The sequence below is a fragment of the Myotis brandtii genome, unplaced genomic scaffold, assembly GCF_000412655.1.
Source record: "Myotis brandtii unplaced genomic scaffold, ASM41265v1 scaffold279, whole genome shotgun sequence".
NCBI lineage: Eukaryota > Metazoa > Chordata > Mammalia > Chiroptera > Vespertilionidae > Myotis > Myotis brandtii.
In genome coordinates this window covers 760,497-781,672 of record NW_005360641.1, presented here as the reverse complement: position 1 = coordinate 781,672, position 21,176 = coordinate 760,497, and positions in this window count along the sequence as shown.

The following is a 21,176-nucleotide window of genomic DNA, read 5'->3' as shown; positions in this document are numbered from 1 at the left end:
GCAGGAAAAGGGACATTTTTTGAAACATCCAAATACTAGTAAGTTTGGCTGCTGGTGCTTCTTTTCCCTTAACATCCTAAGGGAAATAGAATGGCACTAGTGTAGAGAAATTCACATGGAAATGGTATTGTTGTTGTGCATGAGAGCAATGCCCCCAGGGGGGTATGAGAGAAGCTATAAGGGCAGATGAACAAGCCCGGGGTCAAGTAATGGATGCCACAGAAAGTGAATCTCATCATGAAGAACTCTGGCTGGGAGAGCAGCAGATGCTGGTGCATATACAGAAGGTGTTTGGAACCACTATCACCAGCAGATTCAATTAGGACAGAGATTAAAGTTTAGAGAAGCAAGGATGACAAGGTATCACATCAATTTAGCAAGGAACTGGACAAAGAGCGTGAACAACACGAGTTTCTTTTCTCAAAATTCTTACTTTGGGAAGGCACATAGGCATCCTTTATATACAAATTACATCAAGGTGTGGATCTCTAAAAGACTGCTAATTAGATTCACTAATAGACTAAACTGATTTTAAAGAGATTCTATTTAATCCACAGAGATGTGGATGTCTTATGTTCAGTGTTGTCCACACCTGCTGTATATTGGATAATGCATAAGAAATTGAACCCAAAATAATGTAACTGTGATGCAATATTTGACTGTCATAAACACAGATGGATCACTGATAGCTCCTGTGCCCGCTCCAAGTCTAATGGCAGAAGAGGAAGAGAGCTTCTGATATCAGTCCTTTTCAAGTTGTGTTTGTCACTACACCATGGATTGCATTGATCATTAAAATAGAAAAGTACATAGGAATATGAAGACACCCACAAACTTTGATCACTCTATGGTGATATAGCTTATTCATACGCCTTTGAACCGCTTGTCAGTTTATAATGTCAGAGCAAAATCAATTTAATCCAATAGGGATTATCATTCTCTATGATTTGAAGGTGGGTATATTCTTTAAGGTATAGTTGAATTGTACTTTTATTTTTTAGGATTAAATACTCCATACAACTGAATTAATTGGAATATCTTTAAGAATTTAAAGAAAATTAAAATATGCTACATTTTTACACATCTGATTTGTTCTGGGATTTTACATTCTATAATATAAACTAGAAAATAAATTACCTTAATGCAAAATACTCTTTAATTTTTGCAAACTATATATTGGACTACTAAACCACACATGCATAAAGTGAGTTTTAAAAGGGTAGTAAAAAAAACATCTGCTGTGGAAAGACAACTACCAAAGGGCTATATGCTATATAATCTATTCCCAGACACCACACAGGACAGAAACAATCAAGTTCTGATGAAAGAGGAGAGATTTTGTGGGTATGTGAAAATTTCAGTGGAGACCTGAGATAGCTCAGATGTAAATAGTGATACTAATTAGCCTTAAACGTTAGGCTATGCTATAGTGTCTTTAGAGTTTTCTACATTTAAGAGCATCTCATTTTCTTCTTCTTTTCCTATTTTGATGCCTTTTATTTCTTTATCAGAAATAATAAGTATACAAATTTAACATTCAAAAATAAAGTGTGTATATACCAGCAATGCAAATAAGGAAAAATCCATTTTATAATAGCATCAAATACAATAATATATTTAGGAATAAATTTAACCAAGTAGGTGAAAGATGTGTACAATGAAAACTACAAAACATTTATGAAAAAATTAATGAAAACACAAATACATGGAAAGAAATCTTGTATTCAAGGATTGAAAGACTTAGTATTGTCAAGATACAATATCCATCTATGATTAAAACACTCAATAAAATGAGTACAGAAGAAAAGTACCTCAACATAATAACAACCATCTATGAGAATCATGGCTTACTTGTCTTATAGCAGTGATGGCGAACCTATGACACGCATGTCAGAGGTGACACGCAAACTCATTTTTTGGTTGATTTTTTAAAATGGCATTTAACTATATAAAATAAATATGAAAAATATAAATATTTGTTTTACTATGGTTGCAAATATCAAAAAATTTCTATATGTGACACGGCACCAGAGTTAAGTTAGGGTTTTTCAAAATGCTGACACGCCGAGCTCAAAAGGTTCACCATCACTGTCTTATAGTGACATTTCTTGCTTTATATGAAGAGGACAGAATAGGGGTTAGCTCTGATCTTCTTGGCTTTTCTACCCTGGTATGAAACTTCTACCCTGAGGTGAGGTGAGAGGACAATTGGCACTTCTTTATTGATGATTTATAAAACCTGCATTAGAGCTTCCACTTCAAAAGTGGGGATGTTAGGTCTGATCAAATAATTGAATCAACACCCCTCCACTGGAAACTGACCTTTAGACCAATTCACAACCTACATTCCCTTTGGCTTAGACCACATTCCACTTGCTAAGACCATTGTCCTTCCCCTCCAGATTTCTAGGACCCAGACCCACCCAGAGAATTCTCCACCCAGAAAAAGCACACCGAGTCCTTTAAAATCTCTGACTCCCCATCCCTGGGTTCTGGCACCATTTGGGGGTTCAGCCCATTTTGTTTTCCAGATGACCTAATAAATTCATAATTCTTTACCCCCTTTGGCCTTGTGTACTCCTCCTTCGGCAATCTTAACAGGTGGCTGGGTGGAAAAAGTGAGCCCTAGAGCTCTTGACTATTCTTACCTGGAATAGAAGTTCTGAAACTTAAAACTAGAGGTTGATGAGAAATTTTGGTGGCTTGGCTCTCTTATGGAGATAGTGTCACCATAGAGTGAGACCTGGATGGATAGCAAGCCTTTCTTTCTGCCTGCACTGACTCCGAGTAGAGGTTTAACCTTCAGCATGATGAAGGAAGGGAACAGACCTTGGCACAAAGGGTATAGTCAATGGCTAATTTCATCCAAATTTACTAGTAGTGGATTTTCCTGAATAAACATTTCTTCATTTGGTTTATAACCATAAGGCATTTTTCAGACTTTAACTTATTTTTCTTATATGGGACATGTAGTTATGGTTGTTTCAGTGGAGAGAGGCCCGACATGCAGCTATCATGATAATAACTAGAAGTTATTATCTATACTAATAAAGAGCTAATATGCTAATGGTCGATACCCGTAATGGTAATGACCAGGTCATTAGCATATTAGCTGGGGCATAGCTCTGGAGACGGGGCAGAAGCTGGGAGGTGCCTGGAGGAGGTGGGACCATCCCATGCCCAGGAGGGCAGGGGTGAGAGCCCATAGCGGCCCCCCTCACCAGTCCTTCGCCACCCACCGCTCGCACTCTGAGTGCCACGTGGCCCACCTGCCAGGGGAAGGAGCACAGCGCAACAGGCGGGAGGCTTCCATACTCTCCTCCGGCACCATGATGGGGCGGAGCCACCGCATTGCTCCGGAGACTGGGCGGAAGCGGGGAGGCACCCAGAGGAGGCGGGACTAGCCTTAGGCCACTAGAGGGACTGAGGGCAGGGCTTGAAGTGGCCAGAGAAGGCCAGAGAGTTTGGGCCAGGTGTGCTGGAGCTCTGCCTGGACAGGTTCGGGTGTCAAAGCAGGGCTGCAGGTGTAAAATCATAATGAAAACAATTGAAGTCGCCTGGACAGGTTCGGGTGTCAAAGCAGGGCTGCAGGTGGGTGGGCCAGGCCTCACCGCGGGATTTCGAACCACGTGCTGGGCTCCTAGTCTAAAATAAAATATTTTAAAGATGTCAGTAGCATCTATCTCCTTAAAGCAGAAGATTTGTGGAGACTAACAAACTGATACTAAAATGTATGTGTAAAATCGTAATGAAAACAATTGAAGTCTCGAAATAAAAACTTGTAGAAATAAAAGAAGTTGAAAAATGTCAATATTCAATTTCAAAATGTGCAATGAAGTTCCAGTACTCAAGATACTGGTAGTATGTTTTGGACATAAGCATAGAAGTGGATAAAGGGCCCAGAAATAGACCCATAATATATGGTCTGAGAATTCAGAGCCATGCCAAGGTAAGTGTTTTCAACACTCACTAGAACAAATTGCTATTTGTATGGAAAAATGAATATCAAGTATTATCTCACATAAAATATAAAAATTAATTTTAAATTGTTCATAGATCTAAATTTAAATGATAAAATTATATACCTTCTAGAAGACTAAATACAAGATTTTAGGTACATTGATATAAGCAAAGATATCTGACAAGTCACACATACACAAAAGAAACGTCTGCTCTTTGAAAGGCACTCAAGAAAATATAAAGGCACGTTATGTATTTGACTTATTGACTTCTTCTAATTGAGTTATAGGATTTCCAATTGTGGGGGAGAAGGAAACATTCCTCTACCCTCAAGTTTCTTTTGGCTGGTTTAATAATCAAACAAGCATGAGAGGTAAGCAAGAGAATAACCAAATTTAATAAATTCTTATGTTTGGGAACTTTGCATACATGAGAGAGAGACTCTACATGTGCAAGAGGGTATAACATAGAAAGGCGAAATGGGTATATATGACACTCTGAACTAAGAACTAGGCAAGGCACCTTGGAACTTCAGAAGGTCATCATAGGGAAAGAACATGCTTAGTAATTAGTAGTGTGTCCTAAACTATGGATAGGTAAAAAGAAGATTTTCTATGATAATTGTTTATTACAGTGAGGCTACTAATTAAAATTTTTTAGGTAGTTTGGGTGGGGGCAGAAGTTTATCTTGAGCCCACAGCTAAAGTTGCCTTTGATTCAGGTTGCTTTCCTGAGCAGGATGCAAGGGTAATTTATTTCCCGGGTCTTTGTCCAGATGGATTAGAAGAATGAAGCCATGGACAAAAGTGGTAGGTGAAAAGGGTGGAAATGTATTAGAAGCAAACACAGACTCCCACATAGGGAGAGGGTTCCAAGAAGGTAAGCCCCAAAGCCCCTTTTTCTAAGGTTTATAAATGCTGTAGTTCTTTGTCTCTTCATGCTCCCTTCTAATTGGATCCCTTCCCCACTTTACAATCCTATTCTCTTCTAATTGGTCAGTCTTTTTTGCAGAATATCAGCTTCAAAGCCCAAAACCCATGTGGTGCTCCCCTCATTCTCTACCCCTTATCTTGTAACATTTCTCTATCTCCTGTGAAAATCTGTTTTCCTCTTTCTCCCATTTGTCAACATTTCTCTATTCTCTTTGAAAGTTTGTTTTTTCCCCATACTCTGTGACTTTTCCTTATCTTCTGTGAAGGTATGTCTTCCTCTCCCTTTATCCTGTGGCACTTTTTTATTCTTTGTGAATGTATGCCTTCTGGTGGCTCCAAGCCTTCACCTATGCATTCCTCCCCCATGGACCCTCTTTATTCCTAAGACCCCCTAAATCTGCCTATTGTATCCCTAAAATTCCTTTCACCTTTAGCTCAAAACAATCTACATGCCACAGAGGCGCATCTTGGGGTGACTCATTTTGAACCCCTATACCATATATTCTGTAATTAAGCATTTTTTCAATTATATGTATTATCAATACTTTCTCACTGTGTGATAAATTATTTGAGAGGTACATCTACTTTAAAAATTAGAATTTGTTCTTCAAAGGCACTCTTAAATGTACTTGTATCCAAAATATATCAAGAATCCTTGAACTCAGGACAGACTAAAGAAAATACTAAAATAGGAACTCTACATCTTGAATGTAGATGTTTATAATTAACTAGAAGGCCGGTGCACAAAAATTCATGGGTCCCTCAACCCAGCCTGCCCCCTCTCACAGTCTGGGAGCCCTCAGGGGATGTCCTACTGATGGCTTAGGCCCGTTCCCCACGGCCAATCTGGGGAAGATGCCCCCATCATCATGCCTCTGCTGCTGCCACTGCCAGCCATGCGGCTGCCTGAGCCTCAGCCCTCACAGACAATGCAGTTTGCCTGAGCCTCGGCCCGGCCTTCGTTGCCTTAGCCTTGGGCCCTGGCAGCGGCAGCCACCATCGGCTGCTTGCCTGAGCCTTGAGGCGGCCCTGGGCAATGGCAGCCACCATGGGTGGCTTGCCTGAGCCTCAGGCCAACCCTGGGCAGCGGCAGCCACCATCCACGACTTGCCTGAGCCTCAGGCCGTGGCTGTGGCTTTGTCTGGAAGGACACAGCATCAAGTCCCTGCCCACCCACACGTGCCTTGCTGAGCACACAGCCTCCTGCTGACTGGTCATTATGGTGTGATGGTGTGACACCATTAGCATATTAGCTCTTTATTATATAGGATAGCCCCAAACTGGGGAAAGTAAAATCAAATATCCATCTATTAATGAATGAAGAAATAAATTTCTATATATATGTAATATGTAATACTACTAAACAATAAAAGAAAACAAAAGATAGATACATTAAAAAATGAATATATCTTAATTGCATTATGTGGAGTCAAAGAATCATTACATAACTTAGTACATTCTGCTTTATTCCATTTATATGACATTTTAGAAAATCAACATTTTCTACAATGACAGAGAACAGATCTGTGGCTGCTTGGGGTAGAAGATGTGGGAAATTGATAGCAAAAGGAACATTTTGCTGTGACAAGAATATTTATCTTCATTGTTAAGACAGTGTTAATCTAAAAATAAAGGAATAAAATAAGAGGCAATAAGCATTTTTTTTTGAGATCTAAAGAATAGCTATTCAGAAATTACTGATTCAGACAGATGCCCAAATAGTGTTTCAATTAAGAGTTGAAGGCAAGATATATTTATGGGAAAGAGGAGGAAAATGATTACATGAATAGAAGGAAGGAATTTGTGCTAGTATGCCAAGGAAGGATTTTCTATAGTTGCAAATAAGCTAAGTTATTCTTTAGCTATACATGGTCATGCTAATTATAAAGAATGTTCATAATTAGGCCTTATTGGAGGCCTCTTCTCCTCTTAGCTTTACAAACAGTTGTTTGGAATACAATGGTGCTTTGGCCAAGTCCAGAGGTTGTTTTACTTAGTTCAAAGATTCCAAAGGTTTGAGGAGTAGCATGCAAGGCAATTCCTCTGGCATGGTTGCCCAAGCTCTCTTGTAAAATGGCTCCCTTAAAACCAACATTTCACAGTGGTTAAATGTTACTTGTCAAATGCATTTGTCAGAACACGTGGCACTCTACAATTAAAATGAGTGCATTTTATGTTATGTAAATTATATACCCATGATGATGATTTACATAGTGAAATAAAAAAGTGAAAATAACAAAAAATGTTGTTTATAGAATCAGTCAGTGAGAAAACAGCAGTTATTGAATGTGTAACCATGTCAACATGAAAAGTTATTTTTGCATGGAAGGGGATAAAAATATGAAGGAACAAAATTAAAGATAATACATTTGAAGATCTAATTGGCTTTATTAAGCCATTCATGATCTAGCATGCAGACAGGCTCTTGAGAGGTTGTGCAAAATAGAAAGTTTTGATAGGCAGAAGGGTGTGGCAGAGGAGTTATTAGTAAAAGAAAATAAAGGATGATTTGTAGTCCAGGTCATTTAGTATTGATCAGGAAATTCCAGACTACTTGGTATAAAATTCCACTCCTGGGAGAGGCTGAGACTATACTTAGTTTATGTTTCTAAATCTTAGTTTGGGGATGTGGCTTAGCAAAAGTAACTCTATTTGGCTTGTTTGATTGTTTTCTTTTGTTTTGTAGCAAGAAGAAAATACAGTATTCTAATTGAGTGAAAAGAATGATACCAGACTCTTTTTTATTTTTGAAACTCATTCTGGTAGTTTATTCAGTCAAATGATCCCATTTTTTTAAAAAAAAATATGATAAAATATACAATAATCTTTTAAACTATAAAAAGCAAGTAAAATAACATAGGCACATTTCTTCTTGTATTCAAAATAATAGATGTTTACTTAAAAAGCTAATTTTAAAGATACATAAGCTTGGGAATAATTAACTTTGTCTTAATTGGAAAGACTAACTTCAAGAGGATTCTTTCAGCGATCTCCCCAGCTGTCTTCCCCACACTGAATACATAAATATCATTCTGGTACTGTGGCATATACCTACAACAGCATGAACATAGTGCTTTCTGACTAGCAATGTTATTCATGATCTTTTGCAATTAGTTGTGCTTAAAATGAAGACAGCTGTTAAAGTGGAATCTTTTAGCATCTACATATATTATTAAATTTGCTTTAAAATGGCAATAAAACTGTGAGATTTCCAAAGTAGAAGAACTTCTTAAGAAAACAAATATTCAAAAAACAGACACACATTGTGCGCTTTCTCTTAATCACACATTTTGCTAAGTATATTATAATAAATCACCTGTAATCTCCATAACAATACTTCGAGTCAGATGTTTTCTGCATTTTAGAGAGGAGAAAACTAGTGTCAAAGTGAAGTGTTTTTGTGTGTTTTTTCCAGTTTTGTTTGTTTGTTTGTTTTTGTTGATTTTAGAGGGAGAGGAAGAGAGAAACATCAATCTGTTGCCTCCTACAGGCCATCTGCTGAAGATTGAGCCTGGAAAACCTGGAGTGTGCCCTGACCTGGAATTGAACCAGTGAAATGTTGGTTCATGGGTTGATGCTCAACCACTGATCCACATAGTCAAGCTGTTTTTTTCTAGTTTTAAACAGCTAGTAGTTGCTAAGTCAAGAACATATCCTTAGGTCAGTCTGACTCCAAATGTGTGAAATACACAGCATCCCATCATCCTTACTGCTTCTTTTTTGATGAATGCCTGAGTGCTTAAAACTAGAAACTATGAAAGAGAAACAAGAATTCAAGTAAAGTAAGGATGCTGCCTAATTGGAAAAAAATAAGATATTTATAAGATTGTGAAGTCTACCAAAACCTATTATCTTCTAATATTCCTTTAAAAACAAAGGCAAAATATGATTTAAAAAACTAATAAATTATTTTCTTTTTAAATTTCAGTTGATATACAATATTATATTTATTTCAGGTGTACAACATAGTGATGAGACATCTAGACAACTTACAAAGTTATCACCCCAATAAGTCTAGTACCCATTTAACATTATACATATTTTTTACAACATTATTAACTATATTCCCTATGTTGTAGTTTATATCCCTGCAATGTTTTTATAACTGGCACTTTGCACATCTTAATCCCTTCACTTTTTTCATCCATGCTCCCAACCCCTCTCCCATCTGGCAGTCATCAAATTTTCTGTATCTATGAGTTTATTCCTGTTGTGTTTTCTTGTTTATTTTGATTTTTTAGATTCCACATGTAAGGGAAATCATATTGTATTTGTCTTTTTCTCTCTGACTTATTAAAATTAGCATCATACCCTCTAGGCCCATACATGTTGTCCCAAATGGCAGGATTTTCCACTTTTTATGGCTAAATAATGTTCCATTGTATTTGTGTAACACATCTTGTTTATCCGTTGTATATCGATGAACACTTAGTTTGCTTTCATATCTTGGCTATTGTAAATAATGCCTCAATGAAGATAGGGATGCATATATCTTTTGGAATTACTGTTTGGGTTTCTTTGGAAAAATACCCAGAAGTAGAATTGCTGTGGTCTTGACTCTTGTTATAGCGTCTGTTTAAAAGCTTATTTTGTCTGATACAATTATTGCTACCGAAGATTTTTGTGTATGGGGGGTGGGGAGTGGGAGGCAGGGTGTCCATTTTCATGAAATATATTTTTTTCTATCCCTTTACTTTCAGAATATGTATCTTTTGATCTGAGAATTGGATCTCTTGTAGGCAGTATATGAATAGGTCTTATTTTTCTTATCCATTCAGCCATCCTATGTCTTTGGATTGGAGCACTGAATCAATTTTCATCTAGATTAATTCTTGATAGGTATTTAGTTATTGCTATGTTATTATGCATATTTTTATATTTTTGCCCTTTATTTTTCTCAAAGATGTCTTTTTAACATTTCTTTTAATACTGGTTTGGTGGTGATGAACTCCATTTGCTTTTTCTTGTCTGGAAAATGATTTTAAATTTTGAGTTGAATATTGATGAATGAAAAAATCAATGTGTCTACTGGCTAAGTGAAGGGAAAATTAATCACATTTTTCAAATGTCTAAGAAATCAGGATTAGAGGAAAATAATAAACAGTGAAGACAGCAAGATCCACTGAGAAAGTATCATATTGGAAGAAAGAGCTAGGTAATAAATAGTCGTGTAAGCAAATATCCTTGCTAAATAAAATATTTTACTTCCTGTTAAAAGCATATGATAGAAGTAAAGAATATGATTGAAATTATTCATGTTTAAGTTATTAAGAATTGGATTACATGAAAGTAGAATTTCAAACATGGAAATTAATACCAAGATTAGATATTAAATTTAATATTAGTATATTTTTGGAGATCAAATTTGTGCCACAGTTTGAAACCTTTTAGATTGGCTACTGTACCCATTAGTTATAACCTGCTTAATACAATTTACAAATATTTGGGAAATAGTCCATATCACTATTAATAAAATAAAATATATTTAAATGGTTTTAGAAATAACTACAAAAACCTTCCTAATATTGACTCCAGAATACTTCACAAAGCTTAAATTGTTATACAAATGTGGCTATTACATATTCAAATACATTCAATTACAAATGCAAAGTCATTTCATTCTGTTAATAGTCATTGTATAAATACCATTCCTCCTATTTTCTAACTAAGTGGGAAATATTACCTGTTTTTCTATGTGAGTTATGAAAATCCCTAATATACCTATGATCTTATATTAATTTCTAAGAATTTTGTTGTCCTGAAATGGAAAATACTAGTTAATATGTCAACTGCTCTTTTAGATTTAAACAATATTACCTTTAAGTTGTCACTAACATGTGATAGTGGGATAAGACTATTCAAATGTAAGGACTAAATTTATATATTAAGACACAATCATTTATAAGTTTTTGGCATGACAAAATATAGTAATATTTTCCTAGATATTAATGACATTTTGTATATCTACTAGGAAATAATAGTCTCACAAATTGAACAATGTTTTAAGTTGTCAAACTTTCTTTCATCAGATATTAGTGTTAAAAGCATTAATCCATGAACTATTTACTGTACAACTGTGGGTTTTAAAATCTCCTTTAGTAAGTGTGAAAATCCACTAAACCATACTCTGAAGTTGTCATCCTATGCTTGCAATAATTAATTGTGAAGGCATTTTTTAAAAAAAACAAAACTGAAGAATATTTTCTTTATTTTTTAATGGAACATATGTAAAAAAGGGGAACTGTCCTGTGGTTTGATATGACAACACATAGGATTAACTGGTTCAAGTGGCCTGACCCTTTAATAACTGTAGTTAATTTGCGAATGCCCTTAGGCTACTTTCTGTCCTAGGAAATTAGATCATTAAAAAAACACACAAAACATATATTTATAATAATAGATTCCCCTCATCTATAATTGCACCATATCCACAGAATTCTAGATGCAAGGATGATTACTTTCATGTTTCTTTCCAATTGTGGTCTTTGGCCAACAGTAATGTTTAACAACTTTTTGATGAAACCTAAAGTAACATTAAATTCACTTCAATAAACACCAAGAATAAGACACAATAGGCTTAAAAAAATGAAAATATCAAGAAGCAAATATCACAATGGAACACAAACTTTTAAATTAGTTGATTGATATGGAGATGATTATGGGAGAATAAGTTGCTAGAAGAGAAAAGATAATGATTTATTAGCTTATAAAGACTTGTGTGAAGGGTAATGAGAAGTAATTCTCCATCACTGTCCTTGCCAGGCTCACAATCTCTGCTACCTGAACTCCCAAGATAACCTTTCACACCCAGTTATTCCTTGACATCACCAAAACCATCCTCCTCCAATCCCAACCTATTGTTATTTCTCAATTAGACATAGCAAGTAGCCCCCCATCTTATCTACCTGCATCAATTCAGTATTCTCAACATACTCTCTAGTTTGTTAAGAGAGTTATCTTTCCTCTTCATCTAGATTGAAGATACACATCCACATTATTTGATATATGGCCTCAACTTTCCTGTCCTCCTTGACTTGGTTAATTTTCCCTAAAATAGGTTTCATTGTACTATGAGTTTTTCTGATATAGAACTGTTATATTTCTTTTTAATTAGTATTACTCTCCCCCACTAGGCTATCTATAATAATAAAAGCCTAAGCGACCATCGCAACTGAACGGACAACCGAACAGGCTGCATGGGGCGACTAGGCCAGCAGGGGGGTTAGTGAGGGACGACAAAATGACCGAGCAGCAGGCTGTGTGGGGTGACCAGGACCACAGGGATATAGAACTGTTATATTTCTTTTTAATTAGTATTACTCTCCCCCACTAGGCTATCTATAATAATAAAAGCCTAAGCGACCATCGCAACTGAACGGACAACCGAACAGGCTGCATGGGGCGACTAGGCCAGCAGGGGGGCTAGTGAGGGACGACAAAATGACCAAGCAGCAGGCTGTGTGGGGTGACCAGGACCACAGGGAGGGCGGTTGGGGGTGATCAGGCCAGCAGAGGGGCAGTTCGAGGCAACCATGCCAGTGGCAGAGGGCAGTTGGGGGTAACCAGGCCAGCAGGGGGGACAGTGAGGGGCAATCAGGCAGGCAGGCAGGTGAGCAGTTAGGAGCCAGTGGTCCTGGATTGTGAGAGGGATGTTCAACTGCCGGTTTAGACTGTTGGACATCCCCTGAGGGGTCCCAGATTGAAGAGGGTGCAGGCTGGGCTGAGGGGACCCCCCCATGCATGAATTTTGTGCACCGGGCCTCTAGTAATGGCAATAATGAAAAGGGTCAGCTCTAGACTCAACTCTGGACAACAAGTGGCCATGGTTTCTACTTTTACTGAGTTTATGGTCAGGAGATATAGATATATAATACATATTTATTATACATATACATAATAAATTTAAAAATTAATACCAATGAATTATCCCCAAACTGAAATGTAGTCTCATTTATATATAACTTAACCATTTTAACTCCCACAGAAGGAAATGCAAAAATATGTGGTGGCCTGAGATGTGGTGGCAATTCCTATTAAAAATTCTAGTAGCCACAGTATGAAGCAAACAAATTACCAGTTGGCAAGTGGCAGTGAATGTAGTCTGTTGCAAACAGTACTGATTCTAGAGTAATATGGAGAAAAGGTACTTCAGGAATAACATGGTGACTACCTAATAATATGGCTGCAGAAAAAACAGGTGCCAAAATATCAAGGGAAGAAAGCGCTGACATCAATGTTGCCAATGTCAAACCATTACTTAGCTTTATGACAACTAAGAGTGTTTGGCTGCAATGAAGTAATCTTTGTCAATTCCATTTTTAAGTCTATAAATGACCAACAATAACCAGGATGACAGCAGTCAGTAATTCCTTTGAAAAGAAAGGAGGAAAAATTAAACTAGAATTAAATAGAATATGTGTATGGGGGAACCATAGTAGAAGAATGGGTTATTCACACCTTCTCAACTGCATTTCTTCAAGGTAATGGTCTCAAAGAATAAAATGTAAAGTCTTTCTTATGGAGGTGAAATTTCACATAGATGTATATCTAAATTTCTAAGTATACAGCAAATATAGTATGTATATTTTTTCCCACAAGAAATTCACAAAACCATCAAATATCACACTGCATTTATTTTCTCAATAGCAGTCATTGAAGATCTCTACACCTAAACTGGCCACTTGATGGGTAGCAGAGTGAATATAGCATAGAAAATATAGAAACTATTAAAATGATAAACTTAGCAAAATGTGGCTAATATTTTGCATAGATGCCAAGGGAAATGAATTATAAAGATGACCTCAGATTTCTCCCTATATAACTAGAGAGTAGGGTCCTATTAAATATATCAAACAGATTATCCCATGAGATTTGGAAACATATAACTAGAGTTTAGGAGATAATCTAAGGATGATGATTAATATTTGGAAGTGCAAATAGTAGGAAGAGATGCTCTGAGGTAAAAATCAACAATGTGGAAATGTGTGATATTGCCTTAAATGTAGTAATAAAGTGGTCATAGGACTCTATACACAGAACTGAAATAATTATGTTGGAAGAAGAAAATAGGGAGAAAAGTCTAGAAGTTTATTAGCCAAATAACAGAGAGATAAGGAAAGGTTAAAACACACACAGAGAGAGGGGACAATTATTAGCTGGAAGTGGAAATTAGCAGCTGGAAGGAATATTATACAGAGTTCAAAAGTTTACAGCAGATGAGAGCTCAATTGATTTCTGAATTAGAAAATGGGAAGCAAGTCAAATTTATACTATTTATTGTAAGTAGAAGCTTTCTGAAGACAATTTGTTATCTATCTTACAAAAATTTCTCTCAAGATAATTGTAGTAGACACTGGGGGATAATGTTAAGTAATATGGAAATGGGTGATGAGCTTAAGGTAAGTGGTTTATTGTTTATATATGCTTTGGACCAACCCTTGATAACTTTTGGTTTAATATTCTAGCACAGAAATGTTTTTAACCCCAGAAGGGTTACCTCAGCCAATATTCGCAAGCCTATGATCTAAACAAATGTGGACTTGGTCAAATAAAAGCATATTTTGAATGCTCTGTTGAACTAGCACAAGCAGACCTCAGTTGTCATCATTTATAGTGTTGTTCCCAGAAGCAGTAACATTTTCAAGCATCGTATTGGCAGTGAGACCCATACAATCAAAAAAAATATATCACTAGACACAAAATACATAGATTAAATGATAATTTCATCCGGTATAGCTGAGCTGTTTAAATTCCGAACATAAACTGCTTTAAAAAGCAATTGGTTCATTTTAGGCATAGTTCACATATTACTTTATCAAATATTTGTATTTAACTAATATTAAATGTGACCAAGATTTGCTAGGCAAAAGTGTAAGTATTTTATGCTGATGTTCATCAGCTTCCTCTTTAATCCAGTAAACTAGATAAGAGTTGTTAATTTACTAATTGGAAAGGATTATAAATTTGCTCACAAGGGGAGACTTGGAATTAAGAGGGACAAGAAAAAAGGCAAAGATTTAAACAGATATAACAATGTTAAAAGTTTAATACTATATTGTGCAAAGTAGTGAAAATATTGAAAGTGGACAGAAAAATTAGGGGAACATAATGTTCCAGGCAGATAATGGCATAATGCTTCATGCTCTCTTGGGACCTAATTATGAGCTATTCTCAATAGTGCACCTCAAATATTGACAGGCAGGCTGTTTGTATTTGGTTCTTAATTAAAGGCTCTCCCCTCACACCCTTAAAAAGGTTTATCAGAGACATCTTTCTACACTAACAAGCATACTGTGAAGTTACATGTAGGGAAGCAAAAATAAATGAATAAAGAAAATTGAGTTTAAATATCTTCATAGATTGGAAAAGAAAAACATTCTATAACTTTCAAGGAAAATAATCTTTTCATTTATCTGTCTAGGTTTCCAGTCACATTTTTAAAATATTTCCCATATTGCACATAAAAATCAATCAAACATTTTTAAACTCCCAGAACTGCATATATGGCATTAAATTTTAACAGCAATCACAATCCTGGGATAAACCTTATGAAAACAGTTTCCCTCCTCAGGTTCTTTGAATGCTTTTAATTCAATTTCCATGTAGAAATTGCTAAATATCTTAAATTTATTTGGCACATGAATATAAACAGGAAATGAATAATTTTCTAATTGTATCAGGTTTATTCTAGCAATAATATAATATCTCAGGAGTGTTTTATGAAAGGAAGGAAGTAACACTAACTACTTGGGTGGAATATTATATAATACCTTGACTTCATAAGGGATTAAATGGCAAGATTTAGAATATCAACAATGGAAATAAATTACAGTATGTTTGAGCCTCAGACAAGTTGTTACTTTCTGTAAGTAGCTTTCCTATGGACATTTTTGGTTTGTTATTTAACTTTCACTTAAGCAACAGAAAATATATTTACATCCTCATTTTATGTAGGCCAGAATTTGAACAAGCTATCCCACTGCTCTAATATTTTGAGCTAGCCCTAACTGGAGAAAAGTGACTCACAAAAGTATGACTCAGCAAAACAGTCATTCCCCTTGGTTTATTCTAAATGTATGAAGCATTCCTGGATCGACTTGGAAGAATTCTGATTGTTTTCATGGCAGCTACTAATTCAATTATACTAGTCTAACTAGGGTGTAATTTTTAGCAAATTATTTTTATATGTTCTTCATCTTCTGCTACTTTTCCTTGAGTCTCTTTTGTTTTTGAGTGTTTAATTACTAAATTACTCATAAGAATTTGCATCACTCCAAAACAGCTATTTTTTATTTGAGCATATCTTAGCAGGGTTACTTTGTTCTTTTAAACATCACAAAATATTTTAAACATTATGAAAATATAATACTCTTTAGTAGTATGAAACATTCATGTTTTCTCAGGATATAGGAAAGTATTGATAAGGATGCTCAATATATAATTTTGAATCTAGACAATAAAAGAATAGATAGTTTTTCTTACTGGTGAAAAATGGCATATTACAGCCATATATTTCCAGTATTAACATCTACATTTTAGGTGTTTGTTAACTTTTATCCAAATTATTATGTGTTCTAAAGAAAAAATAAAATCCAGAGCTCTGTACTATAGAATAATTAAATCATTTCAAATAGCAAAGCTCTTTACTCTTCACTGCAAATGTATTTCCACGGCTGTTCCCTGTGGTGACATTTGGTTGAAATGGGACCACTGGGATCCAAAGATACTCCCAAATGTAAAGTTTTCCTTTTAATGTTAATGTGTTTTTCAGCTTTTCCTTATGATTTCATACTGGAAATGAACAGAAAAGGCCAAATTTTCTTGATTTTTCTCCCAAGAGGACTTAATTTTAAGAATTTAATTCTCTGAATGTGTATTATCCTTTGAATATAAAGATAGAATTAGAATTAAAGAAACAAAATGATAAAAAGCCTTTGAGAAGTAATCAAACTTATCTGCCTATTGCAAGTAATTAGGCCACTTTACCAATCTGGGCACATATTAACTACATTCTTTTTTGATTTAAAGATATATTTTATTTTATGTTTAAATATTTTTATTGATTTTAGAGAGGAAGGGAGAGGGAGAGAGAGATAGAAACATCAATGGTGATAGAGAACTGTGGATTGGTTGCCTCCTACACACCCCGCACTGGGGATTGAGCCAGCAACCCAGGAATTGAACTGTGACCTCCTGGCTTAGAGGTCGATTTCCAACCACTGAGCCATGCTGGCCAGGCATATCTACATTCTTTTAAAGAATACATCTTCAGGGAAGAATCTACACTAATAAAAGAGAAAGATGCAAATTGACCGTACCTTTGCAATGTCTACCAGCCAATCAGGAGTGAGTATACAAATTAACCCAACAAAGATGGTGGGTTAATTTGCATATGCAGGCACCGAGCGGCTGGGGGCGGGGTGGGACACTTGCATCGGCACCATGTCGACGACACAGGCATTCTGCACCGCCCCAGCAGCTCCAGACCTCTGGGCAGCATGGGAAGGCAGGAAGGCGGCTCCGGGCCAGAGTGAAGGTGGTGCCTGCAGCCAGGGGAAGGAAGGCCCATTCTTGTTCGAATCTTCGTGCATCAGGCCTCTAGTATTACATATGCAAACAAAACCCTTAAGAACAATCCCTTAGAAATGTCTGTTTCATTTTTAAACCACTCTAAACTACAGTCTGGTAAAATGTTTTCACCAAGATTTACCTTCAAAACAAAACAACAACAAAAAAAATTAAACAGAAAGCAAAATTATAAAAAATAAAATAATCACAAACCAGTCTCTCTCTCCCTCTCCCTCTCCTTCTCCACCCATCCTCTCTCTCACACATAAGTTTTTCCCAAAGTTATTCTTCTGATATTTCCTCCTTTCCTTTCTCTTTTATGCTCTTCTCCACACACACTCACACACACACACACACACACACACACACACACACACGCACACACTGAACCTAATAGCTCTAGGCCATTCTCAGTCTTTATAGCTAATATGGTTATGCTTACTGCAAAATGTCCACTTATAAAAGGCACCTGGCATCAAGAAACAAAAGGACTTCTCTTTATTAATTTCTTTCTTTTAGCGGTTTTATTGTTGGTTTAAAATTCTCTAAAAAGTGCATTATTCCCTACACAGGTGGACCCTGGCCTCCTCCAACCCTCTCCTTGGAAAGCCACTGGATTCCACCTGTACTTTTTTGACAAGAATACTTCATAGGTAGTGCTGTACACTTCTCACTGCATCACTGCATGAGGCACAGGGGCTGGTTTGTAATTTTTTGTCATCAAGTAGACAGGTGACACAGATAACATATCAGAAGAAATGATAGAATTTAAAAATCCCTACTTGGCAGCCCCAATGAAATAACGACTCTAAGCTCCTATTCATTTCTTTTGTACATATTAGTACCTGGCATTTTTCTCAAGTTGGCTTTGAAGAGTAACATTATAAGGATGATAGTGAGTATGTTTTTAACCATAAAATGCAAGTGCACTTTATTGTTTTCTCTGTTGATAATTCAATGTCATCATTCTTGGTTAATTCTGAATCAATTACTCTAAAATCAAAAAAATAAGTGAATGACGTATGACTTAAAATATAAGTTGTGTATCTGTGTGTATTTAATTTACCAATTTGTTAGAATTGCCAGTGTTAAAAAGGGAGATATAAACAAGAAAAATGCATGAATGTTTTGATTAAACAATTATCATCAACTAACCTACAAAGTATGTCCAGAAAAGTGATATGTGATACCATCCATCTACATATATAAAAGCCCAGTGACTGGAATGGCAGAACCAGAATGACTGGAAAGACTGGTGGCTATGATGCGCACTGCAGCAGCCAACCAGCCTGAACTGGGCCCCGATCAGCCCCCAACACCCCGATTGGGGGCAGGGCCAGCCAACAGGATGTGGCCCCTCCCCCTGCAGACCCAGCCTGATGGGCTCCCATCAGGGTGGGCGAGCTGGACCCCACCCATGCACAAATTCATGCACCCAGGTCTCTATTAGTGAAATAATAATTTAAATGCTTAAAGAATCTATATATATATATAAAACCCTAATATGCAAATAGACTGAACGGCAGAACAGCTGAACAACTGAACAACCAGTCGTTATGATGAGCGCTGACCACCAGGGGCGTGTGCAGAACATGATGGGCATTGGAAGCAGGTGGCAGAGCACAGAACATGGTTGGTGTCAGCCGCAGCGGGATGATGGAGCAGGTGAGCGGGGGCACCAGACCAAGGTGGGACGTTGGTCCCTGTCATCGGAACAAGTCTCTGGTGGTCGCTGAAAATTCTTTGCTCCCACTTGCCACAGTCCCACCCAGCACTCACACCTGCTGCTGGCACTGGCCCCGCTTGCACCCACTGCCAGCACCCAGTGCCAGCCCCAATCATTCAGCACCTTCAGTGGGTGCAAGTGGAGGCTGCCAGCCAGGATCACTCCTCAGGGCTTCTCCACCTCCCCTGTTCCTGAGGAGTGATTAGGGTTGGAAGCCACTGCTTACACCCACTGCCAGTGCTGGAGCCTCTGCTCACACCTGCTGCCGGCACCTGGCACAGGTTCCTATTTCTCAGTGCCATCAGCGGGTGTGAACGGTGGCTGCCAGCCCCAATTGCCCCTGAGAGCTTCTCCACCTCGCCCTGCTCCTGAGGGGCAATTGGGGTAGCAGCCACCGCTCACACCCACTGCTGGTACAGGCCCCAATTGCTCCATGCCGTCAGCGGGTGCCAGCGGGGCCAGTGCCATCAGTGCATGGGAGCAGCAGCAGTGGGAACGGGGCTGCTGGCAGAAAGGGGACTAGGGACCATGGTAGGAGGGGCCAGGAGGGGGCATGGAGGATGGGCTGAAACCTGCCCCTGTGCCCACCACAGCCTCACAGCCCACAGTTCCTTTCAAGGTGTACAATTCGTGCACTGGGCCCCTAGTATTTATATAATGGACAGTAAAGTTACTTATTTTTATACTTCTTTCTTTACCTTCCCTTATGTTTAATCTTAAACAATGATTTGTGTTTTGCCAATATTATAACATGAATTTTTTTGTGGGTAAAGCTTAAATTAACCAATTAGAAAATTGAATCATATATTTCCTAAAAGAATGGTAACATTATTAGAGGAATGTACATTTGCATTGACTTGAATATAATGAACTTAAGCTCATATTATTCTCTTTAAACAAAATGTTACAAAGGGGAAAATATATAACAAGAAAAAAGAATATGGTTATTTCTGTGCCATGTTGTCTGCAATGTGATTTGCAGGTCTATGGGGCAATTAATTCAATCTAAGCAAAAACTGCTTTAATGACTTAGGAAATGAACTATTTTTGCCATTGCTAATGGATTATTTATTTAGTTAATTCATCAAAACTATTTTTAAAAGTGTTCCCCTTCTTTTCTATAAGTTCATTTTCTAAAATATTGTGAATGCACAAGCAAAAATATTTTTCATTTCTTATAAAATAAAAATGTATGTACTCCTTATAAAGTTTGTGTTTTTTCCAGTCAAGATAATTATCTACACTAATAAAAGAGAAACATGGTAATTAGCGTACGACCGCTACCCTTTTCATTGGCTATTCAGGGCGATATGCAAATTAACTGCCAACTAAGATGGCGGTTAACTGTCAACAAAGATGGCGGTTAATTTGCATATGTAGGCACAATGCAGGAGGCGAAAGGGAAAGCAGGAAGAAGCCCCCTGCCACTGACAGTGATCGGAAACCCAGGGGGGAGCTAAGAGCCGGGGGCAGGGCAAAGGCGGCCCCCAGGGATGATCAGAGAATCTGGCGCCTTTGCCACCCTGGCCAGTGATAGCGGGAAGTAGGGGTGGAGCCAGCGATGGGAGCTGGGCACGGGCGAAGCTGGCAGTCCCAGGAGCTTCCCAGCCCTGCACCCGGCTTCTGTGATCCCTTACCACAGAAGCTGGGTGCGGGTCAGTCTGCCTCCAGCGTCCCCAGCCATGGCTTCCCAGCCCAGCACCCCGCTTCTGTGATCCCTGACCACAGAAGCTGGGTGGGGGTCAGGGAAGCGTCCTCCGCCAGCGTCCCCGGCCGTGGCTTCCCAGCCCCATAAACGGCTTCTGTGATCCCTGACCACAGAAGCTGGGTGGGGGTCAGGGAAGCGTCCTCCACCAGCGTCCCTGGCCATGGCTTCCCAGCCCCATAAACGGCTTCTGTGATCCCTGACCACAGAAGCTGGGTGGGGGTCAGGGAAGCATCGGCCGCCAGCGTCCCCGGCCGCAGCTTCCCAGCCCCGCACCCCGCTTCTG